The sequence below is a fragment of the Gymnogyps californianus genome, chromosome Z (assembly GCF_018139145.2).
Source record: "Gymnogyps californianus isolate 813 chromosome Z, ASM1813914v2, whole genome shotgun sequence".
NCBI classification, from domain to species: domain Eukaryota; kingdom Metazoa; phylum Chordata; class Aves; order Accipitriformes; family Cathartidae; genus Gymnogyps; species Gymnogyps californianus.
The window spans coordinates 70,278,315-70,302,115 of NC_059500.1; positions in this window are offsets into that span (position 1 = coordinate 70,278,315).

Sequence of the window (23,801 nt, forward strand, 5' to 3'; positions counted from 1 at the left end):
ATCCCACGAAAAAACAGGAAGCGACAAGCAAGAAGGAGCCCAAAGCATCCCTTCAGAGCAATATAGTGTTAGTGGGACAAAAGACCAAATCTGTTTGGTCCAGTATCCCATCTTTGAAATTTAACAGACAGAGGAAGGTGCAAGAAACTTCCTATTAGGCAGATGTGGGATTATCTGTCCTCTCCTTTAGGTTTTATCCTAATCTCGGTTAGCTGGAGATCAGTTTAAACCCTGAAACATCAGAGTTGTTATGTCTTGAGTGTTTGTGTGGGCTTTGTTTTGGAAATGAGCTGCATTTGTTTGTTTTGCTGTTCACTTTGATAACTTTGAGTGGGTTTGATGTCCATATAAATTATGTACGTTTATACAGTCCCTTTTTGAATTTTATTAAATTCGTAACACTGATACTCTGTTCAATGAGTTCCAGGCTGTAATTTTATGACATGGGGAAAAAACAGGAGGAGATCAGAAGAAAAGCTGTCTCTCTGCAGGAACAATGCTGAGACAGGAAAATAAGGAAAGCTATACCCTTTCGGGGTATGAGAGGAGGCAAGGAAATGGTGATGAAGTCCTTTTGGACAGAAGATCAGAGGAAGGGAGTTGGGGCCCATATCCTGTAAAAGCACTGCAAGTACCTCGGGAAGAAGTTGGAGGGGGAAATCGAAGTCCTCACAGGAGACGGTGGAGAGGACAGCCCTTGCGTCCCTCAGGGACAAGGCAAAGAGACAGAAACCTGGTCTCCTTAGAAAGGGCTGCATGTGAGTTTTGGAGTGATCCCTGCTGGGAGAGCATGCTTGAGGCTGCAGGAATTAGAGATGAGGAGTAGTTCTGTTAGTGTATTTGAGATGCCAGCGGTGTCTCTCTCACACCCTTATCAGCCTGCCTTGCAGAGCCGGAGGAATTGCAATACGTGTGGGAGAAGTGCAGGGCCCATGGCAGGAATTCCCGGTGGGGGTCAGGGACTGCAGTGTGTTGTGAAACTGCAGTTCACAAGGCAGAGAATGAACTCTGCACTCCACATTTGCCCACAAGTCACATGGGACTGCTCACTCATCAGCAAAAGATGGCAGAAAGATCACGGCCAGGGGTGGAGAAAAGCTAAGCCTGTCCTTTCTATATGGTCCAAGCAGTTGTTATTTGCACAGTGTGCTGTCATCAAATACATTACTACTTCTGCTTTTCTTCTTTTTCGATCTCCTTCTTTCACTCCTCTATCTCCATGTCTTCTTTCCTCTGACTTTCTTTTCTGGCAGCACTCATATTGGCCACTGTAATGTCTTCTCTCTCACATACGCCTATCTACCAAAAGTAATCTGTGATTAAGTAGTAGGACATACTGGGGCCAAATTGATTGGATCACAAAAGTTCATACCGCTGAGTTTCAGGCAGTTGTAAGATTCAGACACATTTTGTAATTTTAATTACTGTTTTGGAAGATTATCTCCGCAGCCATGCAAGCTGAAAACTTGCCTGCTGCTAGGATGGAGTGGGATATTCAGTTCTGGGTGTATGGACAGGTGCTGTCCTTGAAAATCCTACCAACAAAGGTAATCCTGCACAAGCCCATTGAATTCCCTCTGAATAACAGAACGAATCCCAGTGGCTTTCTCACTGGTAACGTTTTTACACTCTCCTCATTGGCAGGGTTGTCCCTGGTTGTCTTCCAGTAGCGTGCTGATTAACATGAATAGTGCTTGGCACACATTTGTTACTGCAACCTCTCTCCAGAGGGAGAAGCATTTTAGTGGAGTATCTGGAATTAAAACTTAGAATTAGGGTTAAAAGATAAATTTACACCTTGCTGTTCATTCATCTGGGAGAAGGCAAGATCAGTGAAGTGTACTATGTACTTCTGACAGTGCTGAGTTTTGGAAGGGATTCATTTGCCAGTCTCAGACCAGCTTCTGAGACACATCATCCTCTTACAGATGAAAAAATTACCTTTATAGTGGAAGACTCTGCTGTGCCAGAGGAGCACAGTTGTTACTAATGACACACCATGGCTGTGTATTCATCCAGTTGCTTCTCCTTGTCCTCACCTGAAACTTGTTTTGTCTGGATTCAGCTTTAATCAGTGGTCTGTGACTGGATCCAGCCTCAGAGCCATCTCTATGCCAGTGATGAGGTTTTTTTGCCATCGAGAGTACATAGGTCTGTAAACTATCCATCATGTGCCTGGTTCACCAGTGGTTGTATATAGTTGTTGATAAGGACTGAGACACAATCTTTCGGAAGTCCATAAGCCCAGGAGTCTAGTGGTGGTGGAGGCAGTTCTCCATCATTATCTGCTGAGCATACCCCAGCGGGGAAGATGCTAACTAAGCCAGCACATGAATTTGGATATACTAGACCTCTGTTCAGGTCAAATATTCCATCCTTTGTCCCATACTGTAGCTATGGGAGGGAACTGGGCTCCAGTCCACATAGCTGCTTACTCTGGGAAGCAGTGGGATACAACACAGAGCACAGTTTTTCCCTCATATCTCTTCTCTAAGAGGCAACATATGTGCATACAGGAACAGGAATGCAAGGAATGACGTCCTGAACAGGCAGGAGAAACACTCTCTCATACTTCTCTGTACCCAGACCCCTCTAAAAGCTCCACATCCGTAAGGGTTGACTCAATTCAGGTTGCAACCGCATTACACTGGTATGTCACATCTGATTTGCAAGTGCTGAAATCAAGAGCCACCCCTTTTCTTTGAAAATACAAAAATAGATAGGAACATAAAGCACCAAATGTTCAATCATGGCCATAGCCTCCCTTTTAGGTTGTGGAGGTCCATGACTTCATTTTTGAGGTAAATTTCATAGTTGGCACGTCAAGTCTCATGATGAAACACTGTTCTTAGCAGATATCTAGACTGTTATTCATTCATAGTAAAAAATAGATCCCTATAATTATTTTCAACACCTGATTTTACAATAAATCACTGAGAAAGCAGTTTGCTGTGGGAGGAGCTAAAGCGGGATGTTTACCCCACAACTATTTGGTAAAAGTGAGGAAGCCTTTCTCTGTGGGCAGTTAAGTGAGCAGACGGAGAGACTGGAGAGTATAGGAGTCTGGCCAGTGGGGTTAGCAGACTTTTCCACTGTGATTCATGAGGGGGGAAAAAGCCATGTCTTTGCCTTGGGGCTTGTCTTCACTTGAAAGATATTTGGGATAAAAGGAGCATGTAAATTCATAGCATTTTCCAGAGTAGCTCCATATGTGGACACATTTAGTCCAGAATAAGATTAAAAGAAAACCAGTGAAGAAGTCTTTTGAGGTAGAAGTATAAAAATGGAGGCATCTATGATGAAATGGGATATTTTACACCTCTATAGTTCTTTTTATGATGACAGTGTAGGACTTAGTTTAGGAAATTTGGAATCTGTACATTTTCATAATTATAAAGAATGGATTTTTCTCTCTTTAACTAAAGCCTCAAAAATTTTGGTTTTGTCCCTCTTTTTTTCCTTAATAACCTGCAATTTTTTAAAAGACGAATTCTGAATACGTGGCATTGTGTCAGTTCATCTGTAATCCACTATAGATTTTTGTCAGTATTTTTTCATAGGTTCCTCTTGAAAGAAGTGCATAAACTCTTGACCTTTTAAGGTCCTCTTAGGATGCCAAGGTCATTCTATCTATTTTACCATTCTGATATTAATTCCAACATGAGATACTGACTACGAGTTATAGCAATCTATGTATGTGACATATAGAATTACATGGAAGCGAGGATCTTTTTATTGACTTTAGTAACTTCATAACTTTATGGAAAAGAGAAGAACCATTACTTACCAGTTTTCAAATACAAACCTCAGAAATGTAAATGTCACTTAAAACCAGCAAGCTTTATTTTAGCGGGTCACATTTAGTTTTATACCAATAACAAATAAATCACAGTAATTTGTATCTTATTATAATTTAATTAGAAAATAGTAATGTTTCATGATTGTATATATTTGTTGCTTCTACTAATCATTATAATAAATGTCTAACTGGTAAAAAACCAAATAATTAATTACCTTGCAATATAATGGCTGTTTACATTTATTATTTCAGTTATCACTTACAAAATGTCATAGATGTGCATGGAGTGCATATTACAATATGCCATCTAAAGTCATAACTCTTTTGCATACACTGTTTCCCTCTGGCTTAACTAAGTAGAGTGTCTTGGATAGGCCTGTTTCTGATTGCACAGAGGATGGTAACTGAGAGTATTTAAGAGCAGTTTAGTGCCTAGGGCACCAGAGACATCTACAACACATACCTAGAGAAGCTTTATCCACATGAAAAAGTGGCCCTACAGCCAGCGTACATCTCAACAGGTCAGGAAGGAACTTCAGGCTGCCCAACAAACTCAAGGAGTAAGGGTCATGGACACTCTAGTTTCCCTGCAGAGTTGGTAGGGTTTCTTCTTTAGGATGTTATTAGGAAACATATAAAGGTTAATGTAAATTTAAACTACCTTGAAATGGTGAAGGGATCAGTTTATCCTATTAGGTTCTTAACTTCTGACACCATCTACTTATTTTAGATCTGGGTCTGAACTGAGCCTTCAAGGCTCTTGTCCTCTTCCTGTTTTCCATCAGACAGTCTATGGAGTCTAGATTTCATTCATTTGGGGCAAAAACCAAAACAAACTCTGCCTGCCATTTACTCATATTTTAATACAGAAACAACTATATATTAGAGACATACTACACATTGACATATTAAATGCTCAAAATACAAACCCAAACAAAGCAGCATCAATTTTCTGTCTTGTCACATCAATAAATATTTGCCATATATTTATTCACCAAACTGACAGTTTAAGCCCATTACACTTTCCAAGAACTCAGAGTCTTTCTCTCCTCCTTTATCATCTCTCATATGGGTTGGCTGTGGCCAGAAAGTCAGTACATGTGAGCAGCCCATATATCTGCAAATGGTAACTGGGCTACAAAGAATGGCCTCTACTGAGAGTCTTTACAGTCTTCTTTCTTTATGCTGTCAGCTCAGTCCCCCAAGCTCCCTGCTTCCTACTGTATTCCAGGCTATTTCACTGTCCCCCGATCTCCCTGCTTCCTACTGTATTTCAAGCTATTTTTATTAATTACATTTCACCGGTTACTTGTACTGTATCACGACTTACAAACCCCAGTCAAGACTAGTAGTTCTACACAGAGACAAATAGATAACATAGAAATCCTTGTTGTGCCCAAAACTTTCGAGCATGCAACAAGTAAATGCTGAGAACAAAAGGGAGGAATGGGAGGATGATGAGCAACCAGATAATTAATAGTCATAGCCCTGCAGTCACCTGGACAGTATAAACCATTACATTCCTCATTGTTGTCTCACTCTTTTGCCTTCACTCATTTTCACTTTTTTATGCCACATTAGTATTTATTATGTTATAAAGTGCTCTCTCCTAACATGTTATACATTTTTATTAGTCACAGGATGACACTTTGCCAAGCATCAGCAGTATATTTATAATTAAGAATTAGTATGCATTACACTGTTAAAACAATAGGATTATACTGGATAAACATTTAATGTTCCTTTCTTCCACTTGTGGGACAACTTTATTACTTTGTTTAAAATTTAAAATAAATGTGATTAGCAGTGAGCACAATCATTCGTTTGTGCCAGCACTCCAAAATAGATGTTGTAGTCTATGTGTTCAAATGCTAAATTTTTATCCTGCAAGCTTCTTCTTGTAAATAGTACTGTTTATTACTTGCATAGCAAATAATAATTTTATAGCACTTTAGTTATGGATTAGGATTGCAGTATGCTACAAATGCCCAAGGTAAGCTCCAAAGATCACTCAGTCTGAGTAAATTTACGCTCAAGATGGGCAGATTCATAAGCATAAGGAGCCGCTTGGAAATAAGGTAGGAATACGAGTGGTAGCTTGTAAAAGCCAAACCTTACACTCATGGTTTATGAGAAAGTTGTTGAGTTATTCTTTCTGTCAGAGTTGTTTATGGATTTATAAGTTCCAGTTTGAATAACTTTGTTTTCCTTCTCCTTTTATCTTCTTTGGCTAGGTTTTGGTAAGGTGGAGAACGTACTGTTTTGAGCTCCGTGAGTTCTTTATATTGTCCCTTATTCAGCTCACAAAGAAACTACAGAAGCACAAAGACCCAAATTCCAAAAAATTCTCAACTAAGAATCTAAGTATATTGTTATGCATCTCTCTCACCTCTCACCGTCTCATCTCAGATAGGTCAATAGATGCCAGTTTTATTCCTGGTGATTTAATGGAGCACGTTCTTCTCTTCTTGTTAACAAGTCAATTCTTGCCAGACTTCGGACCTATGGTAAATGTAATGGAAAGCAGCAGAAGGAAGAAATGAGCTCTTTTACAAACCTAAGTGTTGCTTTAGACATTCATAAAACTTGCTTGCACCAGACGGTACATATTCAGTATTTGCAAGTCTGGGAGGTGTTGGGGAAATGATGTATTGCCCACTATAGGCTTCTTTTCTTCTTTCTTTTCAGTTTGATGATGATATAAAGAAAAATGAATAATCCGTACTGCTTTGAGGAGTTCAGGGCACTATCTTCATATTTGTTTTCCCATTTCAGTCTTTCTGCTGATCTGAAAAAAATACGACTTCAAAATTGACTTTCATTGTCAATTTAATGTATATGTCTATTTAATGTAATATGTATGCTCTTCCCATCCTCTCATCTGTTAACCTCACAGACTGGTACATAGCTCCTGCTTATGATATAATCTCCTGGGGTATTTCCTCCGCTTTCCTGATCAGGATTTCAGAATGAGGAAAGAAGAGATGGATCACAAAGAACTATCCAGATTTTACAGTGAACTCCACGCATCTTTGGACTTGCATAGTTTACAGTGAATAAGGGGGAGAGGGGATGAATTCTGCAGAAATAACACATGAAAATTACAGCAATTCATGGCTTTTTCAAATTTGCTGTTAATTCCCATTCTGTTGGAAGGAGTACTGTGTTGGGTTTGTGTAGTGCGGGAGGGGCTACAGGGGTGGCTCCTGTGAGAAGCTGCTAGAAGCTTCCCTGGCTCCAACATCGGACCCACCTCTGGCCAAGGCCAAGCCCATCTGCGACGGTGGTAGCGCCTCTAGGATAGCGTATTTAAGAAGGGGAAAGACTGCTAAAAAAAAAAAGCGGCAGCGGAGAGAGGAGTGGGATGTGAGAGAAACAACCATGCAGACACTGAGGTCAGTGAAGAAGGAGAGGGAGGAGGTGCGCCGGAGCAGAGATTCCCCTGCAGCCCGTGGTGAGAGGGCAGGCTGTCCCCTGGCAGCCCATGGAGGTTAACGGCGGAGCAGAGATTCCCCTGCAGCCCCTGGAGGACCCCACGCCGGAGCAGGTGGCTGGGCCCGGAGAAGGCCATGGCTCCGTGGGAAAGCCCACGCTGGAGCAGTTCGTGGAGGACTGCCGCCTGTGGAAAGGACTCGCCTTGGAGAAGTTCGTGGAGGGCTGACCCCCGTGGGAGGGACCCCACGCTGGAGCAAGGGAAGAGTGTGAGGAGTCCTCCCCCTGAGGAGGAAGGAGCAGCAGAAACAGCGTGTGATGGACTGACCGCAACCCCCATTCCCTGTCCCCCTGTGCTGCTGAGGGGGGGAGGAGGTAGAGGAATTGGGAGCAAAGCTGAGCCCGGGAAGAAGGGGCAGGGTGGGGGGAAGGTGTGTTTTTAAGAAACGGTTCTATTTCTCATTATCCTGCTCTGATTTGATTGGTAACAAATTAAATTTATTTCTTTTTCCCCAAGTTGAGTCTGTTTTGCCTGTGTCCATAATTGGTGAGTGATCCCTCCCTGTCCTGGTCTCGACTCATGAGCCTTTGGTTATATCTTCTGCTCCCCATCCCACTGTGGGGTGGGGAGGAGTGAGTGAGCGGCTGTGTGGTGCTTTGTTGCCGGCTGGGCCTAAACGACGACAAGTACCCATACACTAGCGGCAAGTGCACTATTGTCTGCTTCTACTCTGTGTGCGGAAGGAATGTGATTATCATTAATCTCTGCTAGGGAAAAGTGAAGTCTGAAGGGGAGAATACTGCTCCAATTTTATCACTTCCCCTTAAGTTGACAGCACTCCTGTGAGGCACGTGACAGGGAGAAGAACGAATGTATGCAGCTTCATTTCCTTTACTCACTCATTCATTGTGCCCCAGTGAATTATCTGATTCTCCATGAATCTCACCACCCTCCTTACTTGCAGGAAAGAGCAGTAAGGGATGGATTTGCAGAAGGAATGGCACTTCTGGGAAGGCCATTGAAGGCAAAGTGGAAGACCACAAGATCTGCTAGTTCACTCAGTCTCTTCTGCTCCTCCCATAGGGAAATGTAAGCGCTGGAGGAAATAGCAAAAGTTCTAAGAAGTTGAATTTTTCTTTCTAAGTCAGAGGATCAAGGAGAAAACTACAGAATGAGCACCACATACCTTGTAGGAGCCCAGTCATGGTTTTGAAGTCTCAGTTTTTTAACAGATCACCCTGGGTGTAACACACTCCATCACATACCAGTTCACCTCTGGGACTTGACATTAAAAAACCCACTTGTAGGCATCACATGGTCTCCCAATTTGGATGAATGTAAAAGATAAGAGGTCTCCAACTAATGTTGTGCACTGATTCATCTAAGATGTTCCTCCTCTGTCTCTTTCCAAAGATCACTGAAAACTTCACTTGCCACAGATTAATTTACTGTCTCAGAAACACAGAGTGAATACTGTAGAGTTAATTCCAGCTGTCTTGGAGCTTGATAAGCCTCTAAGAAGCTTTTGAAAAATCATAAAACTTTTAAAAGATCTTTAAAAGCAGTTTTTCATGTTTGCCTTAACAGAGTAATAAAACTTCTTTAAAAATAGCAGGTAGCAAGATCCAATCAATAGACCATTAAGATACTGATAGCACCAGGATAGGATTACATGAAGAAATTGTGAAACCTTTAACTTTTTCAGTTTTGGCCAAGAAAACACAAGAAATTTGCATTATTTCTTAAGCCTAACTTGAAATAATCTTACCTCTTCCTGTCATCAGAAAAGCCCCCTGCTTGCACAAATATAAAACTAGTGGGTTAGTAAGGTACTCATTTTATCATAAGACCATGATTCTTATTCTTTGGGCTGAAAGATGTTTTACACAATATAGTGATTGCCCTTTACTTCACCTGCATAGGGTAATACCGAGGTTCCACCAAATTCTTGAGGGACAAGTTCACCTGTGGTTATTAAGCATGATTGTTTGGAGGCAACCGCTGGCACATGAACTGCCCACACTGTTAATATATGGGAACTGGGAGATTCTTTGTTTCCCAGAGAGCACAAGACCAAATGAACTTTTGAGTAGTCATAGAACAGTAGATTTTATGGACTAGGAAAAGTCATAATCCAGCTTCGCTTTCATTCATAATGACTATGTAGTGGATTCATATTTCAGGTCTCAACTGTTTTGGCAGGTTGCAAAACACTACAAGGAAAATGGTGCTGGTCTGTAATGCAGTTTCAGAAGATGAGGGTACCATTCTGTTAACGTAATCATAACTCTGAAGGTGGCCGATGGTTTCTGTGCAGGGCAGCTGTACACACATCGTGTGTGATATCCATGCTAGTGTATTTAAAGCTACCTCAAGTATTGGTTAGCTGTGCTGCCCTCTGGCCTGTTCGTCCATCTCAATTTCCTTTGACTTTGAAATTCAAGGCCAGGTGTTTTCCAGCACAGTTTTCTAATACCAAGGATCAGTTTTGATGTGTGCATTTCCACTCAACATTCCTGTCATGCTGTAGGGTGGGTGGGGTGTAGGACAGCGTGCTACTGCCCCCCTGTCCTTCTTGAGCTCATTTTCCCAAAATTAACACCCCAGTTTCAATGCTGACCATCTTGCCCTTCGCTCCTCTGCTACCCGCTGCTGAGAAACATGGCATCCCAAGTGCAGGGGTGAAGTCACTGTAAGGGAGTGGTTTTGGACTTGAAGTTATGTATGAAATTCCTGGAGAAGACCATGCAGTCTCCTCCCAGTATCAACCTGCTGCCCATCCCCATCCTGCACAGCAGAGCGTGACGCCACTGAGCGCAGCTGAAGACCTCCTCTCCTAGTGAGGCTATGAAGAAGGACACAATGAGCCAGCTGTCCCCTTGCCATGGACCTACTGATTTATTTTCTGTCAGAGAAAGCGAAAAGAAAGGTATATTCAGCTTGTAATTTGAATGTGAGTTCTTGCCTTATCTGACTTAGCATTTGTTATTATTGATCTGATATGAATAATACACATTGTTTGTAACTTGGAGCACATAGTTCTGCAAACCTTATTAATGCAATTGCCTTACTGGGCTTGATCCAAAGCTGGTAAAGTCAACAGAAAGACTTTTAGTGACTTTAGTGGACTTTGCATTTGTCAGGTGAATGTTGAGCGGTTTAGGCATAATTTATAGCACCTCTCTGCCTGGGGCTACATGAAGCTGCAACCACTCTGTTCCTATTGCAGTTGAACTCAAGGCAGAAAGGGCAGCTGCTATAGTTGGGAAACTTCCCTTCCTATATTCCGATCTATGCACATATGTAGGACTTTCTATTCAGCTACCGAACGGTATGAAGGTCTCTGAGCTACACTGCTCTCAACACAGCAACTAGCAAAACTCTGTGTAGTCTTAGTGAGTCCAGAAATCTCATGTGGACACTGGAAGAAGAACCCATCAAATTTACTTTCTAATAAAAAGTTAAGAAGCAACAAATTATGCTTTGGCTTACCAAGACAAGAGAGAGAGAAAGCTATTGACCCAGCCCCCTAGAGACTGCTCTCTTTAGTTCTTCAGGTGCACATGCTACAGATATTAGGATTTCCTATGTAGTCTTAATATCTGCACAGATATGATGGAACAAGGACAGTAAAGTTAAAGCTGTAAATCAGCTGTAATATTGAAAGTATATGGCTAAAGGGAAAAATAAAATAACAAGGTTCTTTTTTTTTTTTTAAGATTCTGTATTATGAGAATTGAGAACTTCACATTTTTGAGGGACTTCCTTACAATATGCCACATCTTTTAAAAACTGTTTTGGATTACAGTACTCTGTAATATTATAATTTCATTAGTACTGCTGTGTTTTTGTCCAGCTTTTCCTTTCAGAAACACATCTGCATGTGCATTGTGTAGTGTCTGCTCTGCTTGTATAAAGAGTATGTGTACTAGATGGGATGTGGATACTTAATCAGCGTCATCAGACCTGCTGCTGCATTAGGGCTGATACCCAGAAATCCTAGAAAATGTGCAAAAGTTCTTAAATTCTGTCCAGACAAAATTTCCAGACAGAACAAGAAAACCCAGACAAACAGTTGCTCTAACGATATCAAATGGCAGCCTACTCCATGTTTATGTTCTAGTAAGTGATGAGTACTATCAAAAATTAGATAAATTACCTTCTTTGGAGGAGGAAGTAAATACTGACCTTTACACAGCTTGAAAAATGAAAATACAACAGCTTATACTCAGAGTAATTTATCCATCTCTACCCATATCAGTGGAGCTATTCTGGATTTATACTACCATTTTTCACTTCAGAATCAGGCTCAAGACAGAGCAGTGATAAAGGGCATATAAATAACTATAGATTAAGTGGAATGAACTGGCTTATTATTCAGTATTCTAGTTACTAAGTGACAATATTATACATTTTTTTATTTTTATTTTTTCACAAAAGGACCCTCCACATAAAAGAGTCAAATCTCAGAGCCACTGGGTGCAGGAAGTCCAAGGATGTCACTAAGAGGAGATACTGAGTAATTTTTTGCTATGTAACTCTAAACTCATGGCTTCATCTGGACCTGCCATAGCAACAAATGCCACCAATGTCTTTGTTTTGCAGCCACCTTTCCTGATGTCAACATCGCTGCTGCCGAACAGACAGATGGCCAATAAGGATATAAATGTATGTCCTCTTTACATCAACCATATTATCTTTTGTAATATATTAGGTCAGATCCTCTGTGGGTTTAAGTCAGGACAGCACCCTGGAGACTGCATCAGCTTCAGAAAAACACAGCCTCCTACAGTGACCGAGGGTCTGGCCCCAGCACATTACCCTAGAGCAGCATGAGGAGTAGAGACACAGAGCCTTCTCATGGAATAAGATTCCAGTGCTGATGTTGCTTGTGTTTTCCAAACCCTTCCTCAAAATCTTCAAGGCTTTTTTTTCTCACCTCGTCCAGGTGAAAGACAATGATGATCAAGTCTTCCTATTAATTAAAAGTATTCTAACATGATATTTAATGTTACAAACTACTTTGACTTTTTTTTTTACACAGAGAAGATATATGTGTGTTTGTTCTCCCTTTGGCTAACTTGAGGAAAAAAAAGTATTTTCAAAAGAAAGAAGTACAGAACAAACTTAAGCCCATAAAAACTTGTCAGATCTTTACAGGCTTCCAGATGCACTTTGTTAACAGAAATAATAGAAGATTGCATCCGTTGTATCGTATCTGTGAGACGTCATGCTGCTTCTCGGATTAAGCCAATTTAAAATGTATTGAACCCTGTTTTGCCAGTGTCATATTTACATCTTTTTCCTCAAGAATACTGTTCTGTAGCTTTCTGGGAATAATTTTTCTTTAATTTATTTATATTCCTGTACCAGTCCCAGAAGTAAGCCATACTATTTTCTGTTAAGAGAACCACTTGGATCTGTCTAATTCTGTCCTCTTTACATGCAATAAAATTTCAGTTATTCCAGGCTCACTCTTTAACCTCCCTGCCCAATAAACTGTATATGTTTCCCTCTTCCATGGCCTGTCAGTTCATCAAGATCTCAATTAACCAAATCTATTGCATGATGCCCATATGGCACATAATTAAGAGCCTAAAATGGTTTCATCTTCATTTTGAGAGGTATTACATCAATATTTACTACTGAAAACCAATACTGTAACTTTTCCTCTCACTATGAAACTGATACTGACTTGATGCAGACTTTAATTCTTAAATAACTATTTTCTCTGCCCAGCACAGCCAAAAAGCCACAGCAGGAAGAGGGTGTCTGCAGTGCCCTGCCTCCTCTGATCTCCCCAGGATGCTCTGGCTTTCAGGCTGTGGCTCACAGCCGCACTGCAGCACCGCTCACTGCCAGAGCCCAGAACCCACACCAGAAAATCCACGGCTTGCACGCAAACACACCCGCACAATAGTAAACTGTTCTGCAATAAGGCCACTAACTTTGAAGCAGTTGTAATAGCACGGACATCTGAACCGCACTGGCAGATCTGTCACCTTCGAGTGCAAAAGACTTGGTGTCACTATGCCTGTGACAATCCTTCCAGATGTGCTCAGCTGCTGGTTATAATCACATGCTGTAACCACTTCTCTTGCTATTTGCAAACCCATTGTTCATGAACTCCAGAAAAACAAAAAGCAAAATTGTTTTAGGGGGCAAAAAAACGGTCCAATTGTCTTCTTATGAACAAGAAGGATTCAAACAAAAAGTGGGACTCAGAACTGCAACCATGCACTGGGGGCTTGGGCTCAGGGACTCTATTTCTCTTTAAACACTTATGAATACCTAGCCATGTTACAAGCATTTAAATTCCCTGCCCATGTTGTACATACACAAGATAGTTTGTATGTCATGCAGAGCACTTTTAGAAACAAAATGCCTCAGAAATCAAATGCTTAAGTGCAGGCCTGTGAAAGCTGTAGGGGATCATTGGGGTTTATTTATTTATTTGCTGGTGTGTCACACTGCCTGAGAACTAAATTGACACTGCTCCAACTTAACGGCCGAAGGAAATATAAAGACTTCCATTCTCCCCGTACCACGAGAAGGAAAGTGGTGCCTTACTTACATAAGGAAATGAGCAGCGGTAGAGTGGAGAAAAACAACTTCCCCCCATTCCTGCAGAAGCCAGCCACTGTTGGGGGCTGATGGCAAATGGCGGGGGGGGGAATTACATAGGCTAGAGATATGAGCTTTTCCAGAAGAAGGGACAGGGCAGGAGGTAAGGCTAAAGTCTACACTTTGATCTCCACCCGAGGTGATGCTGCTGCTCCTGTCCAGCTTAGCTTAGATTGGAGATTCACAATCCAGCCCTAAGGGACTGCTCTCTTTTCTTAGATTTGATGGATTAGTTAGGCTCTACCTTGGAAGATGTTGGAGAGGATCTAAAGGCTGGAAAACTGAGGAAATAACCCCCAGAAAATTACTAGCACAGAAAGGGAAAATGCACATGGATAATCAGCAAAATTGAAGGACAGCTGCAGGCAACTGGGACATTTGCCTTTTCAAGAGCAGTTCTCATAAACAAAGGGACTGAAACCTTCCGTTCACTCTTATCTGTGCAAATAAACTAAAGGGGAGGTTATAGTTCTCCCCCTCCCTCACGGTATGGCACTATCTGGTAGGTATAGCTGATGCTGTCCTTCCTGACCTCCACCCTGGAACACTGCAGCCCAGTCAGAGATATAAAACTACTTCCTGTGATGGTTGCTGCTCCTCACATGCAACTGGGCAGAGAAAGGATGGGCAGAGATGGGATACCACAGCTAAACTTTTCCCCTTTGAACTGAAGGAAGTGCTAAGGAGAAAGGCCTCTATACCATCAGTGGCTGTATTGTTCCTCCCTTTCTCCCCAAAACAAGGGAGAATCATGACTTAGACTAGACACAGACTCTTGCAAATTTTGCCATGCTTGTAGGGTATTAGGTCTATGAGATGTTGTTGTGGTTTAACCCCAGCCGGCAACTGAGCACCACACAGCTGCTCGCTTACTCTCCCCAAGCGGGATGGGAGAGAGAATCAGAAGAGTAAAAGTGAGACAACTCGTTGGTTGAGATAAAGACAGTTTAATAGGTAAAGCAAAAGCCACGCACGCAAGCAAAGCAAAACAAGGAATTCATTCGCTACTTCCCATCGGCAGGCAGGTGTTCAGCCATCTCCAGGAAAGCAGGGCTCCATCACGCATAACAGTTACTTGGGAAGACAAATGCCATCACTCCGAACATCCACCCCTTCTTTCTTCTTCCCCCAGCTTTATATGCTGAGCATGACATCATAAGGTATGGAATATGCCTTTGGTCAGCTGGGGTCAGCTGTCCCGGCTGTGTCCCCTCCCAGCTTCTTGTGCACCCCCAGCCTCCTCGCTGGTGGGGTGGTGTGAGGAGCAGAAAAGGCCTTGACTCTGTGTAAGCACTGCTCAGCAGTAACTGAAACATCCCTGTATTATCAGCACTGTTTCCAGCACAAACCCAAAACATAGCTCCATACTAGCTACTATGAAGAAAATTAACTCTATCCCAGCCAAAACCAGCACAGATGTCCTTGACCTCACCTAGATGACCCAGGTCTCCATTTCTTCCCTTGGAAGTCTGTGTACCTCAGTAACTACTGTTTGGTAAAAATGGACATATTTCCAGTTGGTGGAGACATGAAATGGATAACTTCTAGTGACTGAATAACGCAATCTTCAGGATAACAAGTTAATCTATTAAATAGCAAGAGCCATCATTTCAAAGTAAGATTAATATTGTGCAGTTGCCAAAATTGTGTATGAACATATGCTTAATTAACCATGTGCATGGTCAATGCACAATCAAGGTAATTTCATACCCAACATGAATGGGAGGAAAGAACATAAAAAAAAATTAGTGAGGGTTGCGTGCAAGAAAGTGGTACTATCATTCACAACATAATAATATGGCTTTATCACCCAGAGAGTCAGAAAATGCTTGGTCAGAGACAAGTGCAAGACAGTTTAGCGCAGCCTTAGCTATAAACAGAGAAACTGTACAAATACAGAGGATAAAAGAAAAGAGGAAAGAAACTAACAGAGAAGATAAAATCCACTTTGTTTGCAAGGCAAAGATGAAAGTACATGGATACAGTCCTGAAATGGGTTTAGCATAACTGCAAACAGGAAGATTTGAGAGGCACATTCAAGAAGAGGATGCATCTTGATAGACGGAGGAAGCGAGTGCCAGATGGGGCAGGACCAGCGAAGAGCAAACTCCAGGGGGAAAAACTAGAGCCAAGTCTGTAAGTGTGCAGGGTATGTAAGGTCAGAGGACATGGAACAAGACTAGGGATTGTGCTAAAGATAGGAAGTCAGACGAAGGTAAAGGAACCCGCTCAGAACTACAGTTCTCTTGAAAAGCTATAGGAGCTGTGGATCCCTCAATTTTTAAAGGAAACATCTGGGGTGACCATAAAGCCTGAGTATCAAAATGATTTAAGGTGTGGACTTAATACATATTTCAGCAAAGAAAAGGAATACATGCAGTGCAGTGAATTAATATTTCCCTCACTTTCCGTGCAAGATTTTGTTTGAAGTGATTTTTTTCTGCTTGCTGAGGAGAGCAGCATCCAGCAGTTGACCTGAGATCAATCTGGATGGGAAGAGAGAGCAGCATGTTCAGGACAGGAGGGTGGGCATTTCATATTTGGTACACTGAAAGGCTCAGTGCTAGTCTACACTGTAATACTCGGGTAGAGAGGCAACAGACTCTTTGTGGGAGCCTCTTCTAACATTCCTCATGCCTTGACATAATAACAGCATTCTTAATACACTACTTTCTGGGCTACTCTTTTACTATCCCTCTTTGCTGGGTAGGAAGCACGAGACAGCTGTGCTGCTCCAGGAACACACTGGAGACCAACTTGTTACCCAAGGCTGAGTCCCAACTCTGCTGCGACCTGGCCTGGAGGGAAGGGATTTTCCTTTTTTTAATGAAGCACACCTTGTGTGTTTGTCAGCTTACCCAGCTTGTTCCTGTGCATTGTAAAGCTTCAGCTCCTGGAGTTATGCAATCATGTGAAGAATTAAGGATTTAATTTTAAAACACATTTGCTGTAGTTTAAATTGGAGAAAAAAAATGTTCTGCACAAATCCTAAGGAATCCAAAAGCAAAAGGCAATCTGTGGGAAGCAAATTGATTCTTCTGAGTATTTTTTACATGATTTTCAAGCCAATAATATTATTTCTGAACATTCATAGTCCCCCTGCCTCCCCAGTCCCACTTCAAGGACAGCCATTCAAGGGAGTCAGGAGAAGTCTCTCCAGTTCTCTTTATACCCCGTCACAGCCCAGCAATGGCTGTGGCAGTCTCGCCTCATGTTATAAAGATAAGTGTTATGGTGTTTTACACTGGAACCAGAAAATATGTATTTTAAAGGATTAGCCTGGTAAAAATCATAGAATCATAGAACAATTTGGGTTGGAAGGGACCTTTAAAGGTCATCTAGTCCAACCCCCCTGCAATGAGCAGAGACATCTTCAACTAGATCAGGTTGCTCAGAGCCCTGTCCAACCTGACCTTGAATGTTTCCAGCGATGGGGCATCTACCACCTCTCTGGGCAACCTGTTCCACTGTTTCACAACCCTCATTGTAAAAAATTTCTTCCTTATATCTAGTCTGAATCTACCCTCTTTTAGTTTAAAACCATTACCCCTTGTCCTATTGCTACAGGCCCTACTAAATAAAAAACTCTTTGAACATAACATCCATGTACAAACTTATATTCCTGAGGTTACCCCAATTTTTCAGTGTGAGGAGAGGGGGTACCATAATAGCAACCCCACACACACACCCCTTCGAAGCCTGCCGGGGGAAGTGAGGGGTTGTACAACTGTTGGGTTCTCCCTTATCCAGTACAACTTAGTGCTTACCCGCAAGTCAGGAGGCCTTATGGCTTCACAAGGAGGGGTTTGCGCTATCACAAAATCACTGAAAGATAATGAGCAATGAAGAAGGGGGATGTCCAAGTGCTGTACTGAGCTTGTGCAAGGGAGCCCTGTGAGCTGGAGTGCTCTGTCTGGCACCTGTACAGCTGGACATGGCTGCACTCACTCTGCTTTTGCTCACAGGGCAAGATGACAGCAAAGTCCTGAACCTTCTCCCATTCCCTGAGAAAATGAGACGCTAACTCGGGGTATCTGCAGCAACTGTCAATTCCATTTGCTTTTCACTGTATTCCAGGATAACAGTCTCATTTTCTACTTGGCTACCAGCATCAACCAGCTACTAATAAAAAATCAAAGTAGGGTCCAGACTTGTGATTTCGTGCTGTGACAGTGCAAAGCTTGCAAGCTAGCACCTGAAGGGAAGAGGCACACGATCCCAGGGGAAATCTGGGTTCTCCTGTGCACCAGAGAGTCAGTACTAGCTTCTTGGCTGTAGCAGACAGTGAAGCACAGCAGAGTGTAACATATGGAGACTGACTGTGCTTTCCTATCAGCATGTTCAGTTTTAGGGAGCAGGGAGCTGAAGAGCAGAGGAATGAGCAAGAGCACATGTTATTTGTGCTGTGGGCTAAGCGTGGTGCAGATCCCAGCACAGCGTGGTGGGGAGCACACTGGAGCAGGCTGGAAAGCCAAGTTTGATGGCTACCTGCATCTCTTTGCTAGGGCAAGACTAGGAAGAGGTGAGACACAGGGCAGTGTAGTTTGGGAAGGGCTGAGTTAGCCTGTCTTTTTTTTTTCTTTTTTTTTTAACAGTCAGCCCTTGTGCAGTCCTTACTACATGGGTAATCCCAGTGTCTAACTGTCAGCACTGAGGCTGGGACAGTGAGTTTAAGCATAGCACAGCTCTGGCTGCCAGTCATTACCAACCTTTTCTTGCTGCTTTTGCTCATCTCAGGTGTGTCCTCAGCGATCCAGCTGAAAAAAGTGGCTCCTCCAGATGAAAACCATGATGTAAGGTTAAATTCCAAATCTTTAGCTATGAAACTGGAGCAGGATGAGACCGACTTACCATAGCAGACATTAGAGCTGAGCTTTTAAGCTTAGCAAGATTAGTATCAGCTCTGGATCCAGCAGAAGGGGGCTGAGTTTGTTTGGAGCATGAGTTCTTTTCACCTCAAGAAAAACTTGCAGAAAATCAGACTCAGTGCAGGGAAGTGATGGTCTTGAAGAAAAAGCTGAAACATGCTAGACATCAGTGCTCTGAGACAAATGAGTGATGCAGCTACAACTGCAGCAGCCTGGAACATGCTATAGAGCAGCAGAAGCTCCTATTACTTTCTTGACAAGTATTTAGAAAAAAATGGTAGGCTACAGTGAGTGTTTTAAGCTACCTCCCCGGGACATGGGTGGAAGCCCTATACATTCACTCATGAAATGTTACAGTGAACTGGACAAAACTGTTTTGATTCTTGTTTGCACTGTGGCAGAAATCAGGATATCTTTATGCTTAACACTGCACAGATGTATAGTCTGCTTCCATTCCTGCTCTGAAAAGCTTTGCAAAATGCAGCAAATGTGCAATATGAAATAATATTGTGCAGATGGAGAGATACACTGGAGTTTATTCTTCTTTCTAGCCACTCAGTTTTCTTTCAAAGACCTGCCTCAGCTTCATTCTCAAATTCCAAAGCCAAGTAGATGAATTAGTGTAGGAGAAAAGTTTCCTGCATTCTCTAATTTAAAGAGTCCCATCCACCCCGGGAAAATATCAATTTTGAGAATATATTTCCATTTTCCAAAACAACATTTTGAAACTAACCGAAGTGCTTAACTTCAAAATGTCAATGCTTAGTTTTGAATTGCTGTTTTAGCTCAGACTGTCATTTAAATATCACTGTGCAAGGAAATATCAATTTGAAGTAGAATGTTTCAGTCCAAAGTAGCATTTCTGGAGGAGGGTTGGTAGTAACCAGAGGGAAACGCGTACCCTTCAAAGGACAGATTTATCAGCAACAGTCTAAAATTTGATGGTATTGCAAACCTTGGAAAACTTTCAACACTCAAAACCATGTTACTCATTTGTCTTAATTTTCTTTAATGCAACAAGGAAATTTCCAGAAAGAAAATGTAAATCTTTTCTTGATCTTCAGTTTTACAGAAATCTGCTAAAGAGTGAACTGTAAGGATATTTTACAGTTCAAGAACCTTTGCTTACTGTTTCTGTAACATATAACGATTAGATTTCATGTTAAAATTTGTCCTTGTTATTTCTTTTTTCCCTTCTAACATTTCTATTACACAGCATTAAGTTAATAATCATTTCTCCAACCTAACAGATAAACACAGATTTAGATTAAAGCCAGTGGGAAGTTTGCTATCGGCATTGATAAGGACAAGGTGCAGCCTCAGGTTCATTGCCTTTATATTTTTACCTTACCAGTGTGGTTCAGCTGAGTGTTTGAACACTACCTGATTCACAAGCTGATGACGCAGGTTATGCAGATTCCACCATTCTCTTAAATTCAGGCCATCAAACTGTGAAATCATCAGTGAAAAGCAACTAATGTTGTGACTGGATTTAAATCACTAGAAAAACTTGTGTTTTTTCTTATTAGGAATTAATCAGAAAAGCAAGCCTATGAATATGATCTATTTCTGCATTTTATTTGAGCATTTATATTATTGTTCTCTGTTTCTCTGTTTTACCTCCCCCTCCCCAGAAATGAACTCTTTTCTTTTTTGCTTTAAGGTATTCATGCCATATAAATCTCATCTTTCTCATACCATTGATTATCATTTGTTATTGCACTGTATTTTATACACTAGATTCTCCAATTCCCACATACAGTAGGTGAGACAGAGACAAAAGAGTGAATTCTATCCACAGAGAAACTTTTTCATCGAGTGCAAAGGGCCACGAAGCTGTAGGTGGTATAATTGTATAAATAATTTAAAAAGCAAAGAAAATAGATGTAGAATGCAATTGCTGAACATATACTTTCTGTCACAGATGGTTAATATTTTTCTTCAAGGCAACGAAGTCAGTTTTATTCTACCCCCAAGCTGTTAAAACTACACGCACACACACACGCAAACACACCACAGCATACGATAGCAATAAAGGATGAAAGTACTTTCCTGCATTAGCAGTACTAGCTCCAGCTGACTCACCCTGTCTTTGGTCAGTGTCTTTGTCAGTGCATCATTGTTATATTCTCTGAATTTCTAGTCATTTAAATACACTAAGCTAACAGGTAATGTTACTACTGGAAAATGTATGTGAAAAGCAGCTTCAGTACTTGGGGAAACATCTGCTCTCTCTCCTCTCCCTGCTGCTTTCCTAAAGATACAGGGCGTGAGCCTGGGGCTGTATCCCTGTACTGCAGCAGAAGGGTCCTGCCGTGCTGTACACAGATACTGGGAGGCTGAATTTGTTGCTGTGTGCAGCTGTTTCTGTGCTGTAATGATGAGCAACAAAGCCCAGCATGTGGAAATGGAAGTTTCTTTCACAGGCTGGGAGTCCCGGTGGGGTTCTGGACACACAGGAGATGTTGCTCTTGCCTCTTCTGCCCAGAGGAGCCCAGCTGTTCCAGCTGAGCAAAGACACTGCACGGCCACACTGTACCAGGAGTCCCAAGAGGGGTCCCTTGCTGCCCCGACTTGTCCATGCACAGACCCTCTTCAGCCAATCTCAAGCAAATTTCTCTGTGGACACTTGTATTTCAGACTAGAATAGGCTTGTTCCACACAAGCAGTTAAAGCAGTCCTCATTTACTGGGAGAGCAGACACAGCTGGTTTAAAGCAAAGCAGTCCTAAGCACACATTTCACTGCACTGGTTTAAGATCACACTGTGAAGAAGGCTTGTCTGCCCACAGGGTTGCTGCCTACTGAGAGAATTGCAGTATCTTGGTTATCTCACGTTAATTCCCCTGTGGGTGCTCAAGTCATTTACTCCCTGTGGAGGAGACAGAACATATTGATGGGTCATCACCTTATCACCGCAATGCAACCTCGCAGGGCAGAGAAACCCTCGCGGCATCCAGCTGGATTTGCTGCCATCAGCAGCAGAGGACATCTCACAACCACTCTGCACATCACCTCCAACCTTGGGCCCTTTGGATAACTAGTCCAGGTTTGGGAGAAACAGGAGGAGCATGGGATCTAGTAGACTGATTCTCATGTGGAAAGTGAATCATCAAATAATAACAGGAATTTAGGACCATTTGTTATGAAGGATGGTGCCTCTGAGGTCTTCAGTCTCAGACTTCTGCCCAGACTTAGGACGAAAAAAAAGGAGACTCCCAAATACAGTGCCTTTCTCACACAGTTTATGTAGCACTGGTGTAGAGGCAAAAGAGCTTTCTGTGGGGTATGTGAGAAAACCTGTTGTTAAATATGGGCATTATATTACACCCCTGCACGTCCCATGGATCAATCACGTTTGCTGAGAAAGGCGCTTCTGAGCAGCTCTATAACCTTCCATCACTCCAGAGCTGATTTCTCAGAAATCTCTACACAGGCATTACTTGATGATCCTTTCTTCTATAGCACAGGGCCTCACGACTGCAGAAGGATCAAAAGCTGTGCTGTATCCAATTTACTATATGGTAAAGAGGATAGACACATATTCTTTCTGTGTCAGAACGCCTCCTGTAATGCATTTTGGGGGGGACTGCTCTTACTGAACAGGTCTTTGCATGATGACCTTAGCTGTTACGAGATTTTACTCTGTATCTAAGAACTAAGTTTTGTTCTTAGTCTGACTTTCCGTGCCCCGCTCTCCTTTCCGCTATCCTCTATAGCTGCTAAAGTGCATAGTGTTGTTCTGTTAAACAGCTCCTGCACACAGTCTGACTTTGTATTCTGCACATCCATAGGCATCGTCTGATGAGAGGAGGCATTGTGCTGCCAAGAGCTGCTGGTTGGAAAAATACTTCTGATCATGTATAGTGCTATTGTTGTTCAATATCACTGCTTGATCAGCAAAGCTGTATCCTAACTTCTGCTACAACATTCAAGGGAAACATATATGTCAGCGAGGGAATCTGGGAATAAATCCCTAATGGCTTAAGAGCTGGTGAGTGGCAGAGTCCTGTATGAGATGCAAAGTTCACCCCCTTCCAAGGAAAAGATGCACAGGAAGATTTAGAAGAATTCAGAGTTTTAATTTCCTTTTCTGTGAACATCAAGTCAAGTGCTGAGAAGGCACTCCCCTAGTGCAGTTCAATACTGATTAAGCCTGTAGAAGTCAGTCTTCTGCGAGAGATGAGGAAAAGACAGCAGCCAACCACAGCAATGAGCTGGGGAAGGCATTGGGAGGTCAGAAGAGCAGCAGAGCACAAAGACAGAGAAGTTGTGAGGCAAGATCTGAGCTTTGAATTTATTTCAAAGTGGGGTGAGACGTTTAAAATTACTAATGTGGTGAACAAGAAGGAACCTTTGGACGAGTAGTTAAGCTTAGCAAGGAATGATCACAGGTGGAGGATCCGTACCAGTAAAAACAGAACTCAATGAAATTTATTGCCCCCAAATTAACTACCAATTAATCTGATCTTCATTTGTCCTTCAAGAGCATCTGGTTCAACCCATATTATAAACATTACAATCCCACACTGAGAGCCCTATGTGCCAGAGTCATGAGATTAACCCAGCAGCGCAGCTTCCATTGAAAATAAGTAAGTTCCTAGCCTTTGCAGTAAGAACGAAAGCTTATAAACATGTCTGAAGGTAACTGATACAAATAGCTGGAAACCATAGTAATGAAGCATATGAGCTACCCTTTTATTTCTGTGACAGCCCTTACTTCAGCCCACTGGGTTCGGCAGAAAAAATCATCCCGGGGTGTTGTAGGACAAAAAGAGTTCAGAAGGGCCCCCATGACAGAGGCTCATAGGACTGCAAAAGGTCTCCTGTATCATTCTTCCTGGGTATTACAAGCAACCATGGAAGAAAACTTCAGTGTGATGACACCAACCTTCCTTGGGTACCAGGGTGGACTGGCTACCAAGAGTCCAGCTCTGCCTTGTCAGCATCAGAGATGACAGACACGAAGTCAATCCTTTGAAAGAAAGGGAATTGTTATATGCGTTATATTGTGTTTAGAAGAGCCTTTCTACTTGCTTTCACTTGGCTGTAGAAGAAAACTCCCTCAGATCAGTTTC